Raw genomic sequence first — 25,455 nt, forward strand, 5'->3', positions numbered from 1 at the left:
TGGATAGAAAAACAAGACCCAATGACCTGTTGCCTACAAGAAACACTTTACCAATGGTAAAGGGTTGAATTCAACAAGAAGATCTAACTATCCCAAATATATATTCACCCAACACAGGAGCACCCAGATTCATAAAGCAAGTTCTTAGAGACCTACAAAGAGACTTAGACTCTCACAAAATAATAGTGGTAGACTTTAACACCCCACTGACAATATTAGACAGATCATCAAAACAGAAAATTAACAAAGATATTCAGGGCCTGAACTCAGAACTGGATTAAATAGACCTGATATGTATCTACAGAACTCTCCACCCCAAAACAACAGAATATACACAGAATATACATTCTTCTCAGTGCCACAAGGTACTTACTGTAAAATTGATCACACAGTCAGAAGTAAAACACTCCTCAGCAAATGCAAAAGAACTAAAATAGTAACAGTCTCCCAGACCACAGTGCAATCAAATTAGAAATCAAGAATAAGAAATTCACCCAAAACCATACAATTACATAGAAATAGAATAACCTGCTCCTGAATAACTTTTGGGTAAATAATGAAAATAAGGCAGAGATCAAGAAGTTCTTTGAACCTAATGAGAACACAGATGCAACATAGCAGAATCTCTGGAACACAGCTAATGTAGTATTAAGAGGGAAATTTATAACATTAAATGCCTAGATCAAAAAGTTAGAAAGATCTCAAGTTAACAAGCTAACATCCCAACTAAAAGAACTAGAGAACCAACACCAAACAAATCCCAAAGCTAGCAGAAAACAGGAAATAACCAAAATCAAAGCTGAAGGAGACACACAAAAAATTCAAAACATCAATGAATCCAGCAGCTGGTCTTTTTGAACAAAATTAATAAAATAGATAGATCACTAAATAGGCTAACAAAGAAGAAAAGAGAGAAGATTTAAATAAACACAATCAGAAACAACAAGGGGAGTATTACCACTGACATCACAGAAATACAAACTGTCATCAGAGAATTAAGAATATCACTATGCACATAAACTAGAAAATCTAGAAGAAATGAATAAATTCCTGGACATGTAAACTGGCCCAAAACTAAACCAAGAAGGAAACTGAATCCCTGAATAGACTAATAATGAACTCTGAAATTGAGGCAATAATAAATATTTTAACAATTAAAAAAAAACCAGGACCAGACAGATTCACCAGATGTGCAAAGAAGAGCTGGTACCATTCCTACTGAAACTATTCGAAAAAATTGAGGAGAAGAGGGACTCCTCCCAAACTCACTCTATAAGGTCAGCATCATTCTGATAACAAAACCTGGCAGAAATACAACAAAAAAAGGAAATTGTAGGCCAATATCTTGATGAACATTGATGCGAAAATCCTCAACAAAATACTGGCAAACTGAATCCAGCAGTACATCAAAAAGTTTATCTACCACAATCAGTAAACTTTATCCCTGAGATGCAAAGTTGGTTTAACATATACAAATCAATAAATGTGGTTCATCACGTAAGCAGAACTAAAGAAAAAAAACCATATTATTGTCTCAATAGACACAGAAAATGCTTTTGATCAAATTCAATATCCATTCATGTTAAAAACTATCAATAAATTAGGCACTGAAGGAAATACATATGAAAATAATAAGAGACATCTATGACAAACCTATAACCAACATCATACTGATTGGACAAAAGCTGGAAGCATTCTCCTTGAAAACCAGCACAAGACAAAGATGTCCTCTCACACCACTTCTATTCAACATAGTATTGGAAGTTCTAGCCAGGAAAATAAGGCAAGAGAATGAAATAAAGGGAATCCAAATAGGAAGAGAGGAAGTCAAACTATCTCTATTTGCAGACAACATGATCTTATATCTAGAATACCCCATAGTTTCAGCCTAAAAGCTTCTTAAGCTGATAAACAATTTCAGCAAAGTCTCAGGATACAAAATTAATGTGCAAAAATCACTAGCATGCTTACATACCAATAACAATCAAGCTGACAGCCAAATCAGGAATGAACACCCATTCACAATTGCCACAAAAATAACAAAATACCTTAGAATACAGCTAACTAGGAAGGTGAAAGATCCCTACAAGGAAAACTATAAACCACTGCCCAAACAAATTAGAGATGACACAAAAAAATAAAGGAACACTTCACACTCATGGATAGGAAATGGCTATACTTCCCAAAGCAATTTATATATTCAATGCCATTCTCATTAAACTACCATTGAGATTCTTCACATAACTAGAAAAAATATATATTTAAAATTCCTACAGAACCACAAAAGAGTGAAAATAGCCAAGGCAATCCTAAGGAAAAAGAACAAAGCTGAAGGCGTCATGCTACCCAACTTTAAACTATACTATAGGACTACAGTAACAAAAACAGAATGGTACTGGTACAAAAACAGACATATAGACCAATGGAACAGAATAGAGAACCCCAAAATAAGACTGCACACCTACAACTATCTGATCTGTGACAAGCCCGACAAAAACAAGCAATGGGGAAAAAAATTCCCTATTCAACAAGTGGTGCTGGTATAATCAGCTAGCCATTTGCACAAGATTGAAACTGGACCCCTTCCTTACACCATATCCAAAAACTAACTCAAGATAGATTAAAGACTTAAATGTAACACCACTATGGAAAACAGTGGGGGGATTCCTTAAAGAACTAAAAGTAGAACTACCATTTGATCCAGCAATCCTACTACTGGATATCTACTCAGAAGAAAGGAAGTCATTATACAAAGGATACTTGCACACTCATGTTTATAGCAGCACATTTGCAATTGCAAAAATGTGGGACAAGCCCAAATGCCCATCAATCAATGAGTGGATAAAGAAATTGTGAGAGAGATATATATAATTATATATAACATACATATAATTATATATTTTATATATAATATATAATTATATTTTTATATATAATGATATATAATATATATAAATTGCATTATATATTTTATATATATATAAAATGAAATACTACTCAGTCATAAAAAAGGATGAATTAATGGCATACACAGCAACCTGGATGGAATTGGAGACTATTATTCTAAATGAAGCAACTCAAGAATGGAAAAGCAAACATTGTACGTTCTAACTCATAAGTGGGAGCGAAATTATGAGGATGCAAAGGCATAAGAATGACACAATGGACTTTGGAGACTCAGGTGGAAAGGGTGGGAAGCGGGTGAGGGATAAAAGACTACAAATTGGGTTTAATGTATACTGTTCAGGTGATGGGGGTACCAAAATCTCACGAATCACTACTAAAGAACTTATTAATGTAATAAAACACCATCCATTCCCCCAAAAACCTATGGAAATAAAATAAATAAAATTTAAAAAGAACCAAAACTATAAAAACGCTAGTAGAAAACCTAGACAATACCATTTAGGACATAGAAATGGGCAAAGATTTCATGACAAAGATGCCAAAAGCAATTGTAACTAAAGCAAAAACTGACAAATGGGACCTAATTGAACTAAGAGCTTCTGCACAGCAAAAGAAATTATCAACAGAGTAAACAGACAACCTACAGAATGGGGAAAAAAATTGCAAACTACGCATCTGACAAAGGTCTAATATCCAGCATCTATAAAGAACTAAACAAATTTACAAGAAAAAAAATCCCATTACATTGGGCAAAGGACATGAATAGACACTTTTCAAAAGAAGACATACATGTGGTCAACAATCATATGAAAAAATGCTCAACATCACTGATCATTAGAGAATTGCAAATTAAAATTATAATGAAATACCATCTCACACTAGCCAGAGTGGCTACTACTAAAAAGTGAGAAAACAACAGATGCTGGTGAGGTTGTGAAGAAAAGGGAACACTTATAGACTGTTGGTGGGAGGGTAAATTAGTTCAACCATTGAGGAAGACAGTGTGGTGATTCCTCAAAGACCTAAAGACAGAAATACCATTTGACCAAGCAATCCCATTAATGGGCAAATACCTAAAGGAATATAAATCATTCTATTGTAAAGACACATGCATATGTATGTTCACTGCAGCTCTATTGACAATAACAAAGATATGGAATCAACCTAAATGTCCATCAATGATAGACTGGATAAAGAAAATGTGGTACATATACAGAATGAAATATCATGCAGCCATAAAAAAAGAATGAGATTATATCCTTTGCAGGGACATGGATGGAGCTAGAGGCATTATCCTTAGAAAATTAATTCAGAAACAAAACACCAAATACCACATATTCTCATTTAAAAGTGGGAGCTAAATGAGCAGAACATGTGGACACATAGAAGGGAACAACACACACTGGGGCATATAGGAGAATGGAGGGTGAGAAGAGGGAGAGGATCAGGAAACTAGGCTTAATACCTGGGTGATGAAATAATCCATACAACAAATTCCCATGACACAAGTTTACCTTGTAACAAACCTGCACATGTACCCCTGAACTTAAACGGCAAAAATAAAAATAGAAGAAAGAAACCCACTCCACCTATAAAGACACAAAAAGACTGAAAATAAAAAGATGGAGAAAGGTATTTCATGCCAATGGAAACCATAAAGAGCAGAGGCAGCCATACTTATATCAGACAAAATAGGTTTCAAGACAAAACTATAAAAGGAGACAAGGAACATCATTATGTAATGACAAATGAGTCAATTAAGCAAGAGAATGTAACCATTGTAAATATATATACACCTAACACTGCAGCATCCAAATACATAAAGCATTATTAGAGCTAAAGAGAAACATAGATCCCAATGCAATAATAACTGGAAACTTCAACACCCATTTTCATATTGGACAGATCTTCCAGACGGAAAATCAACAAAGAAACATTGACCTTAATCTGCACTATAGATCAAATGGACCTAACAAAGATTTACAGAACATTTCATCAGATGGCTACAGAATACATTATTTTCCTAAGAACATGTGCTATTCTCAAGGATAGACCACATATTAAGTCATAAAACAAGTCTTAAAATATTCAAAAAAAATGAAATAATGTCAAGCATCTTCTGTGACCACAGTGAAATAAAAGTAGAAATTAATAACAAAGGGGATTTTGGAAACAATACAAACACATGGAAATTAAACAATATGCTCCTGAATGATCAGTGGGTAAATGAAGAAATTAAGAAAGAAATTGAAAAACTTCTTGCAACAAATGATAATGGAAAGACGAGACACCAAAACCTATGGGATACAGCAAAAGCAATAACAAGAGGGACATATAAACCTACAAACACCTACATCAAAAAAAGAAAAACTTCAAGTAAACAACCTAATGATGCATATTAAAAAACTATAAAAACCAGAGCAGAGCAAATCCAAAAATTGGCAGAAGAAAAGAAATAATAAAGATCAGATTAGAAATAAGTAAAATTGAAATGAAGGAAACGATGCAAATCATCAACAAAACAAAAAGTACATTCTTTGAAAAGATAAATAAAATTGACAAACCTTTAGCCAGACCAAGAGAAAAAAAGACCCAAATAAATAAAATCAGAGGTGAAAAGGGAGCCATTACAATTCATACCACAGAAATTCAAAGGATTATAAGTGGCTACTATAAGCAACCATATGCCAATAAGTTGGAAAATCTAGGAGAAATGAATGGGTTTCTAGACACATAAAACCTACCAAGATTGAAGCATGAAGAAATCCAAAACCTGAACAGACCAATAAAAAGTAATGAGATCAAAGCTGTAATAGTCTCCCAGAAAAAAAAAAAAAAGAAAAAAAAAAAAGCCCAGGACCCAATGGCTTCACTGCTGAATCCTACCAAACATTTAGAGAACAACTCATACCAATTGTACTCAAGCTATTCCAAAAAATAGAGGAGGAGGGAATACTTCCAAACTCATTCTACAAGGCCAGTATTATCAATACCAAAACCAAAAACACATCGAAAACAAAAAACTATAAATCAATATGACTGATGAATACTGATGGAAAAATCCTCAATAAAATACTAGCAAACCGAATCCAACAATACATTAAAAAAATTATTCATCATAACCACGTGAGATTTATCCCAGGGATGCAAGGATGGTTCAACATACACAAATCAATCAAATTGATTCATCATATCAACAGAATGAAGGAAAAACCAAATGATTATTTCAATTGCTGCTGAAAACACATTTAATACAATTCAATATCTGCTCATGATGAAAATGCTCAAAAAACTGTGTATAGAAGAATGTACTTTAACATAATAAAAGCCATATATAATAGACCTATAACTAGTATCATCTTGAATAGGGAAAAGGTGAAAGCCTTTCCTGTAAGATCTGGAACATGACAAGGATGCCCACTTTCACCACTGTTATTCTGCATAGTACTGAAAGTTCTAGCTTGAGCAATCAGACAAGTGAAAGAAATAAAGGGCACCCAAATTGGAAATGACAATGTCAAATTATCCTTGTTTGCAGATGATATGATCTTATATTGAAAAAAAAACTAAAGACTCCACCAAAAAACTCTTCATACTGAAAAACAAATGAGTAGCATTTCTATATGCCAAGAGTGAACAAACTGAAAAAGAAATCAAGAATGCAATCCCACTTACAATAGTTACAAATAAAATTAAATACTAGTAATTAACCTAACCAAATAATTGAAAGATCTTTACAATAAAAACTATAAAATATTAATGCAAGAAATTAAAGGGGACACAAAAAAAATGGAAAGATAGTCCATGTTCATGGATTGGAAAAATCAATATTGTTAAAATGTTCAGACTACACAAAGCAATCTACAGATTCAATAGAATCCCTATCAAATTACCAATGATATTCTTCACAGAAATAGAAAAAAAAATCTTAAAACTCATATGGAACTACAAAGAAACCAGAATAGCCAAAGCTATCCTAACCAAAAAGAACAAAACTAGAATAATCACATTATCAGACTTCCAATTATACTACAAAGCTATAGTAACTAAAATGGCATGATACTGGTACAAAAACAGACACATAGACCAAATGGAACAGAATAGAGAACTGAGAAACAAATCCACACATCTGCAGTGAACTCATTTTTGACAAAGTTGCCAAGAATGTACATTGGGGAAAGGACAGTCTCTTCAATAAATGGTTCTGGGAAAACTGGATGTTCATAAGTAGAAGAATGAAACTGGACCACTATCTCTCACCATATGCAAAAATCAAATTACAATGTATGAAGGACTTATATCTAAGACCCCAAACTATGAAACTACTATGACAAAACATTGGAGAAACTCTCCAGGACATTGGAGTAGGCAAAATTTTCTTGAGTAATGCTTCACAAGCACAGGCAACAAAACAAAAATGAACAAATGCAATCACATCAAGTTAAAAAGCTTGTACAAAGCAAAAAAAAAAAAAAAAAAAAAAAATCATAAAAATGAAGAGACCACCCACAGAATGGGAGAAAATATTTGCAACCTATCCACCTGAAAAGGGATTAATAACCAGAATATATAAGTAACTCAAACAATTCTATATGAAAAAATCTAATAATCTGATTTAAAATGAGCACAAGATGTGAATAGACATTTCTCAGAAAAAGACATACAAATGGCAAACAGTCAGAAGAAAATGTGCTCAATATCATTGATCATCAGAGAAATGCAAATCAAAACTCTGATGAGATATTATCTCACCCCAGTTAAAATGGCTTATATGCAAAAGACAGGCAATAATAAATGTTGACAAGGATATGGAGAAAAGAGAACCCTCATACATTGTTGGTGGGAATGTAAATTAGTACAACCACTATGGAAAATAGTTTGGAGTTCTTCAAAAATCTGAAAATAGACCTATCATAAAATGCAGCAATCCCACTGCTAGATATATACTGAAAAGAAAGGAAATTAGTAAACTGAAGAGATATCTGCACTTCATGTTTGTTGCAACACTATTAACAATAGCCAAGATTTGGAAACAAACTTAGTGTCCATCAACAGACAAATGCATAAATAAAATATGGTACATGTCCACAATGGAGTACTACTCTTCCATAAAAAGAATGAGGTCCTGTCATTTGCAATAACATGGATGGAACTGGAGGGCATTAAGTGAAATAAACCAGGCTCAGAAAGATGAACATCACATGTTGTCACTTATTTGTGGTAGCTAAACATTAAAACAATTGAAGTCATGGAGACAGAGAGTAGAAGAACAGTTACCAGAGGCTGTGAAGTGTAGTGGGGCTGGGGGGTTCAGGGCATGGGGATACAAGAATGGTTAATGGATACAAAAAAATAGTTAGAAAGAATGAATAAGACCTAATATTTGCTAGCGTAACAGAATGACTATAGTCAAAAATAATTTAATAGTACATTTTAAAATAACTTAAAAGTGTAATTGGATTCCTTATAACATAAAGGATAAATGCTTGAGGCATTGGATACCCCATTTACCATGATGTGATTACTACACATTGCACTCCCATATCAAAGTATCACTTGTACCTCATAAATATGTACACCCTGTTGTCACTCATAGGTGGGAACTGAACAATGAGATCACGTGGACTCGGGAAGGGGAACATCATACACCGGGGCCTATCATGGGGAGGGGAGAGGGGGGAGGGATTGCATTGGGAGTTACACCTGATGTAAATGACGAGTTGATGGGTGCTGACAAGTTGATGGGTGCAGCATGCCAACATGGCACAAGTATACATATGTAACAAACCTGCACGTTATGCACATGTACCCTAGAACTTAAAGTATAATTAAAAAATAAATAAATAAATTTTAAAAAAGAGGGAGGAACAATAAACCAGCTGAAAAGAAAAAAAATATATGTACACCCATTATATACACACAAACATTGGAAATAAAAATTAAAAAGGGAGAAAAGCCAATAAATTCAATTACAATACTAAATAAAATAATAATAATTCAAATAATCCAAAAGAATTCAGGAAAGGAAAAATATACACATTAAAAATAAGAAAAACAGTAAACAGATTTTAAAATGGTAGGCTTAATTACAACCATATTATTAACTACATTGAAAGCAAATGTTCTGGATATACCAATTAATATGCAGAAATTGTCAGAGTGGATATATTTTAAGACTATAGGGTAAAAGTAAAATGATGGTAAAAGATCTACCTGGAAACACTATTCAAAAGAAAGCTGCAGGACCTTTATTAATATCAGACTAAAAACAGATTTTAGGGTATGGAAAGTTACCAAAGGTAAAGAAAGACACTGCATGAGAAAAGGGTCAATTTGTACCAAGAAGACATAAAAATTCTAAATTTGTATGACCCTGAATACAAACCTTAAAAATACACAAAGCAAAAACTCACAGAACTGAAAGGAGAAATTGACATATCATTTATATTAGGAGTCTTCAACATTTCTTTCTCAACACTCAGTAGAACTAATAGAAAAAATTAGAAGTAATATAGAAGAATTGAACAACACCATCAACCAACCAGACCTAATTGACATTTGTTTAACATCCCACCCAACCACACTAGAATACATATTATTTTCAAGCACACATGCAACATACACCAAGATACATCATATCTCATCTTGTAAAATGAACTTTAACACATGTTAAAGAACTGAAATCATATAAAATGTGTTCTCTGACCATAACGGAATTAAACAAGGACTCAGTAACACAAATATCTGGAAAAAAAAAAAAAAAAAAAAAAACCCTGAATATTTGGAAGTTAAACAACATACTAATAGAGCTCGAAGAAATCGGAAAATATTTTGAACTAAATGAAAATGAAAATACAACACATCAAAATTTATCGGACGAGGCTAAATCAGTGCTAAGAGGTCAAATGGATTGTACTTAATGCTCATATCAGAAAAGATGAAATATTTCAAATCATTAAGGTGCACCTCCACTTAAGTTAGAAAATAAGAGCAAATTAAGACCCCCAAAAAAGTACCCCGTAAATATATACATAAGTGGAAAAAAAGAATTAATTATTATAGCACTGGAAATCAATAAAAATGAAAAAAGAAAACAGAAAATTAATGAAAATGGGTTCTTTAAAAAAATAAAATAAAATTGATTAATCTTTAGCCAGACAGGTCAATAAAAATAGGAAAAAGATAGAAATTATTTATAACATAAATGAAACAGAATGTGTCACCACAAATCTCACATTAAAAGGATAGTATGCTGGGCATGGTGGCTCATGCCTATATTCCCAGCACTTTGGGAGGCCAAGGTGGGTGGATCACCTGAGGTCAGGAGTTCAACACCAGCCTGCCCAACATGGTAAACTCCCGTCTCTACTAAAAATACAAAAAATTAGCTGGGCATGGTGGTGGGCACCTGTAATCCCAGCTATTCGTGAAGCTAAGGCAAGAGAATTGCTTGAACCCGGGAGGCGGAGATTGCAGTGAGCCGAGATCACACCAGCGCACTCCAGCCGGGGAGTACGAGAGTGAAACTCCATCTCAACAACAACAAAAGAAAAGATAGTAAACGAATACTAAACACAACTTTGTAGCTGTGAATTCAACAATGTAAATAAAATAGAGCAATTCCTTGAAAGAGTCAAATGACCCAAAACCTACTCACAAAAAAATAAATAACCTGAATATTTATATTTTTACTAAAGAAATTAAATTTGTAATTAAAATCCTCCCAACAAAGAATTTTAGACTCAAATGCTTTCACTGGTGAATTCTATCAACTGATTTTGACAAAAATGCAAGGAAAAATTCAATAGAGAAACAATAATCTTTACAAAAAATAGTGCTAAAACAAATGTACATATATATTTTTAAACCTTGACCTATATCTAACACTTATGCAAAAAAGTAACTCAAAATACATCTTAGATTTAAATGTAAATTATAAAACTTTAAACTTTGGAGGAGAACACAGAAAAATTTTCTGTGACCTTGAGTTAAGAGTTGTTAACTGGTAAATCAATCTTCATCAAAACTAAAAACTTTTGTTTGGTGACAGACACTATTAAAAGAATAAAAGCACAAGCTACAGACTGGAAAAAAATATTTGCATATCACATACCTGAAAAGTGACTTATATTGGGAATAGATAAAGAACACTTGAAACTCAACAAGAAGATGAAAATTAGGCAAAAAATAAAAAATAGACACTTCTCCAAAGAAGATGTGCAAATGATAAGAAAGCAAATGAAAAGGTGCTCAATGTTAGGCAAATGCAAACTGAAACCATAATAAGATACCAATGCAATTCTAGTGGAATGACTTTTTTTTTTTTTTCAAGCAACTGATACGGTTATAGGTTGGTGGTAGGAATGCAAAATGGTATAGCCACAAAGTTTGGCAGTCTCTTACAAAGTTAAACATACACTTACCATATGACTCGAAGTCAACAATTCCACTCCTACTATTTTACACAAGAGAAGTGAAAATTTATGTTCACTCATTATCAGACACACAGATCCAACCAACGTAAACATGTGACTGATCAGGACCAAAGTCCCTCCCTGAGACTGAGATAAGGACGCTGGAAGAAAGAAGATTCCTCCCCTGTGAGATGACCGTTGAAAAGATGTGAGGGTAGAAATATTAGTGACCATCTTCTTTTTCTCTCGTGTCATAGAAGGAGGAAGTCAAGAAGACAAGGTGTCACGTAAGAGTGCTGACAATGTCATTTAAGTCCCTGGATCCAGCTAGGCCTGAATTCTCTGATTATGTGGCCAGATAAATTTATTTTTGCTTGAGATACTTGGATTTTGCTTCAGTTCAGTTGGGGTATTTGTATTTTTTTGTTGAGTCTGCATCAGAGAGAAGACTGACTCCCCATCACTATCATCACTATTATATGGCATTCAAGTTCTTCATACACTGGCCCAAACTTGTACTTCTAGTTGTATCTGTCACTGTTCATCTTCATATACCCAACAACATGGTAATCTTAACTACAGAAAACTCCTCCAACCAAGAATTTCCAATAAGCAAAGTTCAACTTATACCTATTTCCAAATACATTTTTGATCATCAATTGGTCAACTTGTTAAGAATAATTAGAAAATATAAGAATCTCACACCAGTCTAGGCAACGTGATGAAACCCTGCCTCTACAATAAATACAAAATTAGCTCAGAGTGGTGGCACACGCCTGTAGTCCCAGCTACTCGGGAGGCTGAGGTGGGAGGATCACTTGAGCCTGGGAGGTCAAGGCTGCAGCGAGCCAAGACTGCACCACTGCAATCCAGCCTGGGCAACAGAATGAGACCCTATCTCAAAAACAACAAAAAAAGACTCTTGGGATTAGAAACAGATATTTTTAAGTGGGGGAGGGGGTTTTAAGGCAGATGGCAGGCAGGGGAAGTGGTTTTTGCAGAGAAGTTTTGAAAGCTAAAGGAAGCCAAAAAATGAAAACCTGGAATTGGCAGCATATGCCTTGGCATGACACTAAATACCCTACGCATGGGGGTGAGGTATCTGAGGACTTCCTAATCAGTCATGCCAACTAAGTTAAATAAAGTTTATCCCAAGATGTATCTATCCACTTTACCCTTTGGCCACAGGGAGACCCAGGAGTCAGCAGTCAGCCTCTCTGACTAACAGGCACTGAACGTTTGTATAGAGAGCCTGGCATGGAGGAGTGCCCTTGTGCACGAGAATTGTGCACTGACTGTAATAAAACGAAGCCACCTGTAAGCATTTCACTGTAAGGGGTGGTGACAGCCTGCAAAATAGCAAGAAGTAACTGGAAATTCACTGTGGCACACTGCTCTTACCAACGTAAGAATTTTAAGTTTCTTGAACACAGGAGCCATATCCGATTAATCATTATCTGGAAACGGGTCCTTGGTAGGAAGACAGATGCACTGTCTGATACGGACCAGCAGGACAAGGAGTGGGGAGGAGCAGCAGAGATCCCCCACCAGCTATGACCTGGGGCATGGAACATCCCGCCCACGTGACCCCATTAATAGTTGACTAAACCAGAGATTGTTTCCAGGTACACACTCTCTTTCAGTAACCACTTCAAAGCAATTACGATTTCTCAGCCCTATTCTGCAAATGGGAAGAATGCAGATCAGGAGAGTTCCACTACTTTGTCCCCTGTCACATATCCCTGGCTATCGGCAGAAACCAACAGCCAAGCCCTAAACCAGCTGCTGTCCTGAAAATGAAAATGCCTTCCCCTAAAAAGAAAAAAAGAAGTCTAAAGTGTACTCAATAAATTTATTCTTCGTGAAAAAAAAATTTATGTTCACACGTACATACACAAAATTTGACACAAATGTTTATAGCAGCATTTTTTATAGTCACCAGGAACTGAAGACTACCCAAGCGTTCTTCAGTAGAGGAATGAATAAACAAACGGTGGAATATCCATACAATGAAGTACTGCTCAGCAGTCAAAACCAAATATAAACTATTCATATGTAAAACAACATGGCTGAATCTTAAATCCATTAGCCTAAGTGGAAAAAGCTAGACTTGAAAGACTACACACTCTATGATTCCATTTTGTTGTTGTTCAAGTTTATTAAGAAAGTAAAGGAATAAAAGAATGGCTACTTCATAGACAGAGCAGCCAATTCCCTTTTTTAACACTTTAGAAAAGGCAAGACCAGACCAGTCTGGCCAACATGGTGAAAACCGTCTCTACTAAAAATAACAAAAATTAGCCGGGCATGGTGGCGGGGGCCTGCACTCCCAGCTACCGGGTAGACTGAGGCAAGAGAATTGCCTGAACCCAGGAGGCGGAGGTTGCATGAGCCGATATCCTGCCAGTACACTCCAGCCTGGGTGACAAGAGTGAGGCTCCGTCTCAAGAAAAAAAAAAAGAAGAGAGGAGGAGAGGTGAGGGGACGCGAAGGGAGGAGAGGGGAGAGGAGGAGACAGGAGAGGCAAGACTGTAGGGAGAGAGAACACATCAGAGATAGGAGAGAGTTTTAATATAAGGTGCAGTAGGAGGAAATTTGGGAGAACAAGGGAACTCTTGTATATCCTGATTGGGATGTGGGTACACAATTTTTTACATTTATCTAAATTTGTAAATTGAAAAATAAAATATAATGAAATAAAAGTAAGGGGAAGTAAACTTCAAAAGTAATAGAATCTCTACTTCTCTCTTCCTTGCTCACTTCTCACCAGCAATTTCCCAGAAATAGATTGAGCACCAATAGGGAAGGGAGCAATTAGGGAGAAATGGGCTGATCTTTGCACATTCTACCTCTCTGTATTTTCATTGAAAAATATGTTTTCAGTTCATTGATCCTTTCAGTAGTCTTTAAATGGGGTCTAAAGTCCAACTGTCCCTAGAAGAGAATAAAAAGAAGCATCTGGTCTTGTCTGCATAGGCAGATTCTTCCTAAATTAGCCATTCTTAAATTAGAATCTACCTGTACTTCTTTCAGTGCCCGTGGGCAGGACTGAAACCATCTAAAACTTAATTCTACTATTTAATAATTAAAAATCTGTTGCTGCATTACTAAAAATCTTTACAAAAAAAACTTTACAACACAAAATCCTCTCCTTACATCTTGGTTTTAAATTGAAGTAATTTAAATACTTCTATTTATTTTTCATCCTATTGTATTTTGTATATTTCTGTAAATTACCAGATTTTATTTTTGAATGAGTAGCATAATTTGTTTTATATTTATGCCTCTGGATCTTTCTTGTTTTTGTGTTTAACAGCCATTTATGTGCCTATATGCCCTATTAGAGTTTGACTACCTTGATCTTGCAGGTTTGGAACCATAATTTTCTATTACACAAAAAGGGGTTCGTTTCTGCTGTCTTTTCATACCCTTAAATAGATTTTGGTGCAGTAAAATTATTTTTCCTTGATTTAAAGCATTTTACAATGTTGTATAGCACTGAATATTCACTTAGCACAATCTTATGGAATGAATTAAAAACACTTCTACTGTAGTTTTAATTAGCCTGAAAGCTCTAAAAACTGACATTCTTAACATCTCTCCAGTATTCAATCTACAAATCAAACTAATAAATCAGAGGCTGAAGTGGGTCGGATTATATTATCTTTGGCTAAGATCTTGGAAACACTTCAAAGTTGATATATTGTGAAACAGAACTAATAAAAATGCAATCGAAGTTGTCTCACATGACTTTAACCAAGCAGCAAAACCTAAAGAGAAAATGAAATCTCTCTCTGAACTTCACACACATATAAAACAGAGTGCAGGTTTATAAGACATGTAGACAATTTGCTCAAAAATAGAGTCTGATTAGGAATGTAGAAATCCATAACTGGCACTGAAAAATAATGGAGGTAAACTGAAAAATACTTGGAGGAAAACTGTATAACTGAAATTGCCTCTGGATCTTCCTTTTTTTATTAACAGGGTAAACATGGAGATGAAATGATTCTTTCCCTTAATTCAAAGCTATAGGATGAAAGGCTATTCTCTTTCAGAAGTTCTTGAATACTGACTGGCAGGTAGGTCAAAGGCAAAGCAATTGCTAAGTTGCTTTCCATTCATCCAGCCCTCCTTTCCCACTTGGGACATGTCATCATTCTTGGTGTGATCACCTCAACCTCCGGTTGTGTTCAGAAATCACTAACCCTGGCAAGTTTTTTGTTGCTTTTATTCTGACAGATTCCTCAACTGTCTCATTGAGTATCCATAGAAGGCATGATATATAAAAATGATTATCAAAAATAGTAAATATAACACAACAACTACTACTCATACCTATTTATTCATTTAACAAATTTTTTTTTGAGATGGAGTCTCACTCTGTCGTCCAAGCTGGAGTGCAGTGGCACAGTCTCGGCTCACTGCAACCTCCACCTCCTGGGTTCAAGCCATTCGCCTATCTCAGCCTCCCAAGCAGGTGGAACTTACAGGTGCCTGCCAGCAGGCCCGGCTAATTTTTGTGTTTTTAGTAGAGACAGGGTTTCACCATATTGGTCAGGGTGGTTTCGAACTCCTGACCTCAGGTGATCTGCCCGCCTCAGCCTCCCAAAGTGCTGGGATTACAGGTGTGAGCCACTGTGACCAGCCAACAAATATGCTTTAAGCTGCTTTTATGTGTGCAGCTTCTCCCAAAAGCTAGTGACACAATGAAGAACAAGACAGAGAGTTTTCTGTTCTCGTGAACTATAAATCTGCTATGGAAAAGAGACATTAGGAAAGAATGACACAAATAACTATTAGCTGTGATGTATGCTCTGAAAGAAAACTTCAGGGTGACATGAGAGCATGTAACAGAGGGACTCCTTTGTCTGGAAGGTCTGAAAATTCCTAGAAGAAGTAACATTCAACAAAGTGAAAACTATTTAAACTGTGACTTGAAGGGGAAGATAGGTAAAGGAAAGTGGGAAGAAGGAACAGAATAGGAGAAGCAAAGCGAAATAAGTACCTGGAAGTTGATGTATGTTATCTTATTGAATATGCAAAATAGAACTTTGCATGTAATCAGAGAAAAAGTGTTTCCAACCCAGCTTTGTCACTTAACTGCCATGTAATCTTGAGTAATTCATGTAATATTTTATATTTTCAGTATATTCCTCTATAGAATGGGGATATAGCAGCCCTGTACATTTCACAACATTGTAAATACCATCATTTAACAGTGGCTGGCACAAAAAGAGGTTCTACAATTTTTAATGGTCTGAGTCATAATTTCTGCCAAGTTTTGTACAGGCATGAAGAATACGGCGTAAAAAGACCAGGCACATAGCTTCTACTTTCTGCTTTCCACTCATTCTAGGCTTTTGTATAGCGTATTCTTCAGTGGGAGCTAGCTCATCTCTGGAATCGTCTCTCCTGTCTTCTTAGCAGGTGGTGAATAGTTTAAAAATAGAAATAGGATCAAAGAAGTGTCACAAAATAGAGGTATTTAGAGAAACTAAACTTCTTCCTAGAGAAATTCCAAATATAATTTTAGACTTCCCCATGGCTGGAAGTCTTATGTGTCTAAGCTACTCTGAATCTTGACTACTAGAGACTACAAGTAAAGAGGAGAAAATGGCAGGAGACACATCTTCTACAATTCATCTTTTTTTCCTACAATTAAGTTAATGGTACAAGTTAAGGAATGCAGGGTAATACTAAACAGCAGATATCGATAGTGACCATCTGAGAAATCTCGACCGAGACTTTGTTTTGTTTTGTTTTTGAGATGGAGTTTTGCTCTTATTGCCCAGACTGGAGTGTAATGGTGTGATCTCGGCTCACTGCAGCCTCCGCCTCCCAGGTTCAAGTGATTCTCCTGCCTCAGCCTCCTGAGTAGCTGGGATTTCAGGCACCTGCCACCACGCCTGGCTAATTTTTGTATTTTTAGTAGAGATGGGGTTTCACCATGTTGGCCAGGCTGGTCTCAAACTCCTGACCTCAGGTGATCCACCCACCTTGGCTTCCCAAAGTGCTAGAATCACAGGCATGAGCCACAGTGCCTGGCCTGGACTGAGACTTTGATCTAGGAAGAAAACTTAATGGATCTATGCTCCCCTATACAAACATTGGCTGAAAAAAATCACAATAATGACAAGACCGAATAGCATATTTACCTGTCCATGAACCAAGTTTCCAAAAGACTGCAGAACATAGCCAGCAACTCAGAGGAACCTCATTACATGAATAAGGCAATGAAAAAGCTACTATTTTGCAAGGCAGATGCATCCCCTTTATGTCACCTTAGTAATGGCATTAATCTTTTAGCTTTGTGTAAAAGATTCAAAATTGCTTTCTGAGTGACTGGCTATTTTACAAGGATTCCAGAGAGATAAAGCCTTTTACCTGTAGCTGTTCAGAATGAAGTAGTAGTGCCTGAAATTTACTACCATTTAAAAGTCAAGTGGTGACCTACGTGAAACAAAAGATCACTTAATATAATGCCACATAGGCAGGCTTCAACAACTCGGAGTGACATTTGAGCCAGTGATGCAAATGGAACAGCTGGAAAACATGGAAAGAGTTAAATCACTCTGGCTGGGTACCTATTTTTCAAACAAATACAAGAAGGAAATTTGACAGGCCATAATTACAAAGTAGATAAACAGAGGAGGATTATTTGATGTTTCAGAGATCACATGACTCACTCTCTGGGCACCAGCTGTACCTACACTTTCTCAAATGTTTAATGCATGAGGCTCCCTATGCATGTACACACACACACTCTCTCTCACACACACACACACTCTTGGACAATCCGTTGTTGTTTTCTTCCTAGTGAATTTATACTTTTTCTTAAGATCATCTCTTGCAGTAACATTCTGACTCTTCTGAACCGTAAGGGTGACCTTTCAGCTATTATATCATCAAGAAGAATCCATCAGGAAAAAAAAAATTAAATGCCCATCTTGATCCTTTTATCATCCTCTTGAAAGGGAGTTTCTACATCTACATTGTTCCTCTGCATCAAAGAGCCCTGATGCTTATCTCAATAGGTGGGTTCTGCTAGATGGAAAGACCTAGTGGGATGTTGGCTGATGGGAAAGCATTGAATCAACACTACATTCAGTCTCACTCCCGTTCCACTGAAACTGCTTTTTGAACTAAAACAATAACAGAGTATCACTGAAAAAATCTCCTGCTATTCTTTTAATAGACCTCTAAAGGCTAAAGCTTTAAAGAAGAATGTTTTACTTATTCTGATGATAGAAGCATCTTCATCCACAAATACTATAATTGTATGATCTTGTTTAAACAAAGATAGATATTGTTATGGGTTGAATGTCCGCTCCAAAATTCATGTTGAAATTTAATTGCCATTGTGACAGTATTAAGAGGTGAAGCCATTAAGAGGTGATTAGGCCATGAAGGCTCCACCCTCGTGAATGGATCAGTGTCATTATTATTGGAGCAAGTTGTTATAAAAATGAATTCAGCCCTTTCTTGCTCACTGGCTTCTGAGCTGTCTTGCCCATCCGCCTTCTGCTACGGGATGTTACAGCACAAAGGCCCTTGCCAGATGCTGGCAACATGCTTTTGGACTTTCCACTGTTCAGAAGCATGAGGCAAATAAATTTCTGTTCATTACAGATTACCCAGACTGTGATACTCTCTTAGAGTGAAATAAAATAGACTAAGCCAGAAAATTGGTCTCAAGAGGTGGGGCTGCTGTTTACAATTACTTGAAAACGTTGAAGTGGCTTTGGAACTGAGTAATGGATAGAAGCTGGAAGAAATTGGAGGAACGGAAAAAGCCTAGATTCATGAATGGAGCATTAAGGGTGATTCTGGTGAGGGTTCAGAAGAAGAGAAGAACTGTAGGGAAGTTCAAAACTTTAAAGATAAATACTTAAGTGGTCATGGTTAGAATGCTAGTAGAAATATAAACAACAATAAAGGCCATTCTAATGAGGTCTCAGGCAAAAATGAGAAATATCTTTTTTTTTTTTTTTGAGATGAAGTCTCGCTCTTGTCACCCAGGGTGGAGTGCAATGGCACGATCTCAGCTCACTGCAACCTCCACTTCCTGGATTCAAGCAATCCTCCTGTCTCAGCCTCCCAAGTAGCTGGGATTACAGGCACCTGCCACCACGCCTGGCTAATTTTTGTATTTTTTTTTTTTAGTACAGACAGGGGTTTCACTATGTTGGTCAGGCTGGTCATGAACTCCTGACCTCAGGCGATCCACCTGCCTCAGCCTCCTGAAGTGCTGGGATTACAGGAGTGAGCCACCACACCTGACCCAAAAATGAGAAATGTCTTATTGGAAACTTGAGTAAGGGTCATCCTTGTTTTAAGTTGGCAAAGAACTTGTCTGAACTGTATCCATACTCTACAGCTTTATGAAAGGCAGAATTTCATAGCAATGAACCAGAATATCTAGCAGAAGAAATCTGTAAGCAAAATATAGAAGGATCAGTGTGGCTACTTTTAACTGCATACAGTAAGATGCAAGTGGAAAGAAACGACTTCAATGTGGAATTTATACACTGGATTTTACCCAAAAGGCTGAAAAGCAACGTTAAATATGAAATTTATCATGAAAAGAGAAGCAACCAAATTTTGTTTAAACATTCTGCCTGACCATGGAAAGAATGAGAAAGCATATTCGGGAGAGCAAACTGAAGGTTTGGCCAAGTGACCATCTGCTAAAGAGATTAGGACAAATAGAAGAGATCATGAAGATCATTAGAAGATCATTACTACAAGTAGAAGAGATCATGAAGACAAGGAAGAATGATCCTAAAGGCATCCATCACAGACTCGGAGCTCTAGAAAGACAGAATGGTTTCAGGGGACAGAACTGGGGCACCCTCCACAGGCTTACTGCCCAGAACCACCTTGGTCATCTGCTTTCCACATTCCAGCACAGCACTCCTCAACTGCCCCAGCCATAGCACAAGTGGGTCCCAACGTGGCTCAACCTGCCAGTCCAGAAGGTATTTGCCACAAGCCTTGTGTAAAAGATTGGTCTTGAACTCCTGACCATGTGACAATAACTCTACAGCACACAGAGTACACAAGTTGTGGAGCCATGGTAGCCTCCATCTAGATTTAAAAGGATGTCACAGACAGCCAGGGGTGCAGGCAGAGACTCATCACAGTGGTGGAGCCACCACAGAGAGCCCACACTAAAGCAATGCCCAGTGAAGCCATAGGAACAAAGTCTCTGCAGAGAGTGCCTACGAGAGTAATACCTAGTTTCTAATAGGTCAATACTTACTACGGCAATATCTAGTAGAGGCATAAAACTAGAGGTGCCCCCAAGATCACAGAACTGTAGGGCTACCAACATACAACTCAGCCTGGGAAAGCTGCAGGCACAAGACTCCAATCCATGGGAGCTTCTGAGTGGACTAAGCCCAGCAAAACCGTAGGGACACAACTCCCCAACCCCATAGGAACCCAATCTTTGCCCCAGTGTGTCCAGAAAGTGAGACATGGAGTCAAGGAAGATTATTATGGAGCTTTAAAATTTAATGCTGTTTTCCCTTTTGGGTTTTAGACTTACTTCAGGCCTGTTACTTTTTTTTCTTGCCTATTTACCCCTTTTGAAATGAGAATATCTATCCTATGCCTACCCCACCATTGTATTTTGGAAGCATATAGTTTGTTAATTTCACAAGCTCATAGCTGGAGAGGAATTTGCCTCAGGGTGAATTGTGCCTTGATCTCATCCACATCTGAATTAGATGAGGCTCTGGGTTTTGAATTTTTGAGTTGTTGGAATAAGTTAAGACTTTTGAGGCATTGGGATGGAGTGAATGTATTTTGTATGTGAAAAGAACATGAGTAATGGGGGACAAGGGTAAAATAATATTGCTTGAATGTCTCCTCCAAAACTCATGTTGAAATTTAATTGCCATTGTGACAGTATCAGGAGGTGGGACCATTAAGAGGTAGGACCATTAAGAGGTGATTAGGCCATGAGGGCACTGCCTTCATGAATGAATTAATTCCATTATCTCAGGAGTAGGTTCATTATTAAGAAGATGGATTTGTTATGAGAGTGAGTTATTATAAAAGTGAGTTTAACCCTATCTTGCATGATTGCTTTTGTACTCTCTTGCCCTTCTACCTTCTGTCATTAGAAGATGCAGCACCAAGACCTTCACCAGATGCTGGTGCCATTCCCTTGGACTTCCCAACCTATGCAATTGTGAGCCAAATAAATTTCTATTAATTATGGATTACACACTCTGTGGTGTTCTATTAAATTAACATAAAACAAACTAAGATAGATTAGATACATAGATAGATAGATAGATAGATAGATAGATAGATAGATAGATAGATAGATAACTACAGTTATAAAAAGAGAGAAATAAAGAAAGGAAGGAAGAGGGGAAGAAGGGAGGAAGAAAGAAATTTGCAAGCCATTTATGGATATACAATGTACATTCATACATACATACACACACTATGTAAATATAGTATTTCTACTTATGTTGCCATTTATCTAAACCAAATGGTTTGATCTAGGATACCTCTCAATTCTGAAATGGTTTCACTTTGGAAAATAACTCCTTTAGCAATATTTCTTTAATGTTTTTATTAGCTTACTTCCTGTTGAAATTGCATACATGAAAAAGATATTATTTTTCCATTGTTTAATCTGATTGATATCTTTAAAAATCTGTGACATAACATAAAAGTATAAGAAAGTGGTGTTGCAAAAATAGTACATTTTCATCCTGGCATTCTACAAAGAAGAAAAACTGTTGCTGTAGATGTGAACTAAAGTCTGAAGCTTATAACTAAATACGCCAACTAATAATTGAAGTAGGAAAAAAATAATTAGAAAGCTTTTGAATTATTCTTTTGTTTATGCCACAATCCCGAATCTGTGAATGAAATCTGGGACTGCCACCACTCAACCATTCCTACTTTACCCATACTTTATCTCTTTAGACTGAACCTCTGACTATATGTTATTTTCTCACCAGCGTAAATGCCAAAGTTGATTATATCAATGATAATCTCAGAATAGTTCATTAAAAATAACAGAACACAATGTCTTCTTCACCTTTTCATAGCAATAATTGAATGTCAGCTATATTAATCCCTGCACTTAATACTTTGCCCGATATGTAGAAGGCAATCAATAAATGCATATTTGATGATTGGGTGGAAGAATTTCATAACAAATAGATGGAAGAACAATGAACCTAAGACCTCTGGAAATAGAGTAGATGATGATGAATTTGTTCTTGCTGATCCTAGTATTGAAAGCAGCAAGAAATAAGTCAAAATCAGCATCAAAGACAGAGAACATGGTCCACATTATCTCTAGTATCCCTGTCAGCTGATGGTTTTCCTATTTGAGAAATGGAACTCATGAAATTGATGGAGGCAGCATTGGTGACCTTGCACATCCCCCTCTAAAACCCATGTATCCCAGGTTAAGATGACTTTGAGCATGATCTCTAAAGGACTGAGACTTATTTTGTATTTATGCTTAAACCCTCCCACAAATAGATAATCACAGAACTTTTTAAGTCTACCTTATCATTAAAATAGATAAATTTAAAGTAAGATATTTCCATAAATCTGCTTTCCCGCCCCCACCACAAAATCTATTATAGAACAAAAATGTTCATGCTATAGTGACCCTGGCAAAAATTAAATTATGTGATAGGACTACACAACAGCTGCAGCTCCCCAAACCATGGAAAATGACTCTGAGAACCTAGATATCTTTATGCAAGAGTTCCTCCAGAGGTGGAAGTCAACTTGGTTTCTACTTAGACCCTGTAAGTAAAGGGCAGGTACACAAAACACTCAGCCTTTCCTTAGCAAAGGATCCAACCCAGAGTGACCTACAAAATTATGTTAAGGAAAAGAATAGATAGACTCCCACCAGTAAAACAAGGCAAGCAGTTCTCTTCTCTTCTCTTCTTTTCTCTTCTCTTCTCTTCCCTCTCTCTCAAACACACACACACCTTACACACACACACACACACACAGAGCTCAAGTCACTAGAGTCTAAAAAACCACTCATTGACTTTAAGGCCCATATCCAATACAGTTGGCACAAACCCTGGAAAGTGTATGCTTTTGAGCTGAAGGTTTTCCCCAATCTCAGAGTATTTGAAGGGGTCCATATCACCTATTTTGTCTTGTCAGGCCAAAAGAGTGCAAAAGCAAGCAAGCAAGAGAGGGCTGAACTCACTTTATAATAACCCACTCTCATGCCTCCACCTGCTAGCCAATGAAGACCACCTGTAAATAAAAAGCAATTGCCTAGCCTGCAATCTAGGAACTCCTGTAGCTCAAAAGCCCACACTAGAATGCACCCCTTTGGGTGACATCCCCAGGCCTGATAATGTCACTGCTATTATTGTAACTTGACATATAGTCTCTGGTAGAGGCCAATAAATTTTCTCTCCAGGCCTCCTTCCCATTCCAATATTCTAAAACCTCTGAACTCTCCACATTCCTTAGAACTTAGCCAGCTCTAAGACACTGGTTTTGGGTATCCAGCCTTCCCTATTACAATTTAACCTTTTCACTTTCCATTCTCTTCCCTTCTCAAAAAGAGTCAATGGTCACCATTGGTTTTTACTACATCAAACTTAATTTTACTAACTTTCAAGGCCTTTCATAAACGGTAATACCCCACCTGGTCAACCTGATTTCCCACAATTTGGAGTGCTCTAGTCAGGCCCATCACTTCACAGTCCCAGACAGCCACTTTATTTCCAAGGTTTTCTGAAGCTGTATCCTGGAGCAAAAGAGAAAAATATTCTTCTGGACTGATATATCGCATTACAACAACTTCGTAGTGGTTTTTCAGTAATTAAGACGGTATAGGGTCTTGATTACAAATAAGTTATTTTTAAGTGATTGCTTGAAATGCAAATTAAGGAGACTAGTTTGACTATTTAAATATAATTCTGGCCAGATGCAGTGGTTCATGCTAGTAATCCTAGCATTTCAAGAGGCTGAGGCAGGCTCAGCCTCAAGAGTTCAAGACCTGTCTGGGCAACATGGTGAGACTCCATCTCTAAGATAAAAATTAGCCAGGCATGGTGGCATGCATCCATAGTCCCAGTTACTTGGGAGGCTGAGACAGCAGGATCGCTTGAGCCCAAGAGGTTGAGACTGCAGTGAGTCATGACCATACCACTGCACTCCAGCCAGGGCAACAGAGCAAGACTCTGTTTCTAAAATTAATTAATAAATTAATTTTAAAATTTTTAATTTAATATGTTATGAGGTGTTTCTTTTTAGATAATATAACTACTAGGTTGTGTTTATTGTTTGAAATGAGAGCTGGTGGGACTAAGTTAAATAATCACAAGTAATCTTTAAAATTTGGCCCTCAAACTTTAGCTAACATCAGAATTGCTTGGAGAGCCTGTTAAAATGCAAATTGCTGGGCCCCAGCCTGAGAGTTTTTGACTCAGTAACTCTGTGATGGGAACAAGGCATTTTCATTTCTAACAAGTCCTCAGGTGACACTGCAGCTTCTGGTCTGGGGACCACACATTGAGACTCTGACCACACTTTTGAGACTCACTATCCTAGTGTTTACTATGTCCCAGGACATTTTCTACATTATTTCCTTATATTATATCATCTAATACTTACAATAAAAACCTATGAACCTAGAGGTCATTATGTTTAGTGAAATAAGCCAGGCACTTAGAGACAAATGCCACATTATCTGTTTCATATCTAGATTCCATAAAATCTGAAAAAGTCAAACTCATAGAAATAGGGAGTAGAATGGTGGTTACAAGAGGATTTTTTTGGTGGGGTGAGGTTGACAGGGAAAGGGAAGAGGTTGTTCAACAAATACAAAGTTTCAGTTAGATAGGATGAATAAGTTCTGATGTTCCACTGTATAGCATGATAACTATAGTTAATAAAAATATATTGTCTGTTTCAAAATAGTTAAAAGAAAGGAGTTTAAATGTTCTTACCACAAAGAAATAATAAATATTGGAGGTGATAGTTATGCTAATTAGCCTTATTTGATTATTTCACAATATATATGTGTATCAAAACATCATATTGTAATCCATAAATACATATAATTATTATTTGTCAATTAAAAATAAAATATTTTTTAAACTATAAGGTTTGT

At 36.5% G+C, this 25,455-nt stretch overlaps 1 long non-coding RNA gene across 1 annotated transcript in view; it reads right to left on the reverse strand.

Moving 5' to 3' along the window:
* LOC139361923 (uncharacterized) overlaps positions 1-24,085 on the reverse strand; it is a 145,594-nt gene extending 121,509 nt beyond the window's left edge. Inside the window, exon 1 of the long non-coding RNA XR_011619914.1 lies at positions 23,986-24,085. This is a non-coding gene — a long non-coding RNA (uncharacterized lncRNA). The remainder of the gene's footprint in view (positions 1-23,985) is intronic.
* Between the last annotated feature and the right edge of the window lie 1,370 nt (positions 24,086-25,455).

The sequence above is a fragment of the Macaca nemestrina genome, chromosome 2 (assembly GCF_043159975.1).
Source record: "Macaca nemestrina isolate mMacNem1 chromosome 2, mMacNem.hap1, whole genome shotgun sequence".
Lineage (NCBI taxonomy): Eukaryota > Metazoa > Chordata > Mammalia > Primates > Cercopithecidae > Macaca > Macaca nemestrina.